The following is a 3386-nucleotide window of genomic DNA, read 5'->3' as shown; positions in this document are numbered from 1 at the left end:
TTGTTTGTTTGTTTGTTTGTTTTGAGATGGAGTTTTGCTCTGTCACCGGGCTAGAGTACAGTGGTGTGATCTCGGCTCTCTGCAACCTCCGCCTTCTTGGTTCAAGAGATTCTCCTACCTCAGCCTCCTAAGTAGCTGGGACTACAGGCGTGTGTCACCACACCAGCTAATTTTCATACTTTTAATAGAGATGGAGTTTCACCAAGTTGGCCAAGATGATCTCAATCTCTTGACCTTGTGATAAGTCCGCCTCAGCCTCCTAAAGTGCTGGGATTACAGGCATGAGCCACTATGCCCAGCCTTATGGTTGTTCTTTTATAGAGTTCAGGGACATGATTTTAGTAAGCTATATGGGGGCAGGAATGTGGGTCAGGTATAGTATACAGTTTGTTCCACTATAACACCATTTCTGTATTGCCACTGAGCTCAGATGTATTTGAAAAATTGGAGATTTATTACAATATTAAGGTTGTGTTGGTTCCTAAGCGATTTTTCCAAAGAAAGGGAAGCCCAGATTAGCAGGAGTGAAATTATAACCTTATGCTGAAAGAGAAAAGGTAATTAAAAACTCATGCACAGGCAAGGCTTCTTCCAGAAGATGAGCTGTGAGCACAGGTCCCTGGACTCCTGCCCTATAAAGGGTGTGGCCAGCCTTTGCAGTCTTGCTCAGCTCCTGTTCATGTGGCTGCACACCAGCTAGTGCCTACTTTCTGCAAAAGCCCCTTCTCCATCTCTATCACCTGGACTTCTTCAAGTCGGCACTTCCAATCAAGTGTTTTCTACATTTTTTATAACCCCAAATCAACCTCCAGTCTAGCTGGGCTGTGCAATGAGTAACAATGAGCCTGGTTGTAAATAGGCATACATTTGAATGGTCAACCCACCCCATGACTTTTCCTACAACTTTGTGAGTTGGAGGTTTCTCAAGAATGTCTATGTCACCTTATAGGGAAAATCCCCATACTTTACAATTCTATGGCTTAGGGTAGTTTTTATTTTTACTTCTTAATGTGAAGATATTATGTTTATTGTAAAAAAAACTATATAAAATATCTGCTTAAGTAGGAAGACTAATCCTTCTCTCCAAATACAGTAAATCCTCATTTAACATTGTTGATAGGTTCTGTGACTTTTAGCGGAAGGACGTATAACAAAACCAATTTTCCCATAGGCTGATTGACGTAAGGAAGAGTTAAATTCCTATGGCATATTTCTGGTTACAAAAACATTACCAGACTTCTAGATAAAGTCAAAAACTGCTACACATTGAAATAAATGTGAGCTATGTGTACCTTTAGGAAAGATTAATAAAGTCAAGATGATTATTTATCCAGTGTTTCCAGTTCAGGGTCATGGGTGGCCAGAGCCCATCTCTACAGCTGTGGGTGCCAAAGGGGAGCCCCAGCCTGGACAGGACACTCTCCCATCTCAGGACACACCCACACCCACACCTACAGCTACACCCACTGAGACGGGGACCATTTAGACACACCAATGAGGCCAACAGGCAGAGTTTTGGGGTATGAAAGGAAAGCACAGGACCCAGAGAAAACCCAAGCAGGCATGGGGAGAACATGCCATCTCTACACAGACAGTGACCGTGCCAGGAATAGATTTTATTTTCACATCAAAGTTATAATGAAACGAAGTCTAACAAATTGACGTTATTTGAGTACCTGCGGCACTCCAGGTAACCCAATTTAACTCCTCCAAAAATGAGTGCTAACTTCTTTTTCCACCAGTGCATGTGGTACATCAGCGCTGCTCATTGCCCTTCACTGGTGGTTGATACCAAGGACAGAGGGACTCGAAGCATCACAGAAGAGGGAACCCACCTGCTGGATTCTCACCAAATGACTCCCTAAGTCTTCTCTCCCTTACACAATTGTGCAGACATTAATGCATTGTTAAAAGGCTTTTCCTTTTGTCCAAAGACAATTAAAATGCTCCTTTCATAAAATTAGATATTTTTTTCAAAGGGTTGAGAAAGAACTAGAAAGCCAGGCCTTGTACTAGTCTCTTCTTCAGAACGCGACATTGCTGTCATTTCACTCTTGTTCCCAAATCAGCTTTCTAAAAATACAGTCAAATCATGCTGGGCTGCCTAAATATATTTGCAGTGAAGTAGTGAATAATTTGAAGTGACTGGTATTCCACAAATATTTTCTTTATATTAAATTTTCTGTTAAATTAAATAGAATCTCCTTATATTAAGAAAATCAAATAACCAGTACCTCTAAATTGAGTTCTTTTCCTACTTTTATTTTTTGAATTCCATGCAAATGAAATAGAGTGTTACCAAAAGTCACTGGTAAATAGTTTTGGGGTTTTTTAGACTTTCATGTATACAGAAATAACTGCTATGAGAAATTGATGAGGTGAGGGATATGTTAATTAGCTCAAGTGAATCTTTTTATAGTATATACATAGTTCAAAACACCATACTGTACTCTATAAATATGTAAACTGATTATTTGTACATTAAAAATAAGTTTTAAAAATTGAAAACAAGAAACAGCCACAGAACTTTTTTTATCCTTTTTAAATTTTATTTCATTATTTTTTTAAATTATTATTATTATTATTTTTTGTGAGATAGGGTCTCACTCTGTCACCCAGCCTGGAGTGCAGTGTGGCATGATCTCAGCTCACTGCAACCTCTTCCTCCTGGGTTCAAACAATTCTCCTGCCTCAGCCTCCTGAGTAGCTGGGACTACAGGCACATACCACCACACTCAGCTAATTTTTGTATTTTTAGCAGAGATGGGGTTTCACCATGTTGGTCAGACCGGTCTCGAACTCCTGACCTCATGATCCACCTGCCTTGGCCTCCCAAAGTACTGGGATTACAGGCATAATACCTCGCTCAGCAGTATTTAGCTTTTGAAACTTTCAATTTAAGAGTTTATTTTTAGGAAAAGTTGTCCTCATGGAACCTAATGCTTTATAATTCCACTTGGGGACACGTTTTGGTAATTGTGGAATTATGATAGGGACAGGGAATTATATTCAGCAAATGCAAATTCAATGCATGTAAATTAAATTATCTTTTAAGTGAATATTATAATCTTTTTTTCAAACTGTGTTTTTACTCTTAGTTGCCTGCTGCCAAAAGCCATTTCATCTTTTTTCCCTCCCTCAATGTCTGGAACAATGATTTATCAAGAAAAGTTACTTGTTCAAACAGATTTTTCTTTTTCTCTCTTTCTGTTGCTAGAACACCCAACACAAGCCAGTTTAAACCGATAATAATTAGGCTGGATGCAGTGGCTTATACCTGTAATCCCGGCACTTTGGGAAGCCAAGATGGGTAGATCACCTGAGGTCAGAAGTTTGAAACCAGCCTGGCCAACGTGGAAAAGCCCTATCTCTACTAAAAATACAAA

The 3386-nt window shown here is 39.5% G+C and overlaps 1 protein-coding gene across 1 annotated transcript in view; it reads left to right on the top strand.

Moving 5' to 3' along the window:
- The window catches only part of DOK5 (docking protein 5), a 174980-nt gene that overhangs the window by 161561 nt on the left and 10033 nt on the right, over nt 1-3386 (top strand). The window lies entirely within an intron of this gene.

This window comes from Cebus imitator, unplaced genomic scaffold (genome assembly GCF_001604975.1).
Source record: "Cebus imitator isolate Cc_AM_T3 unplaced genomic scaffold, Cebus_imitator-1.0 Scaffold99, whole genome shotgun sequence".
Classification (NCBI taxonomy): Eukaryota; Metazoa; Chordata; class Mammalia; order Primates; family Cebidae; genus Cebus; species Cebus imitator.
The sequence above is the reverse complement of the archived record's forward strand: the minus strand, read 5'-3'. Positions and strand labels throughout refer to the sequence as shown.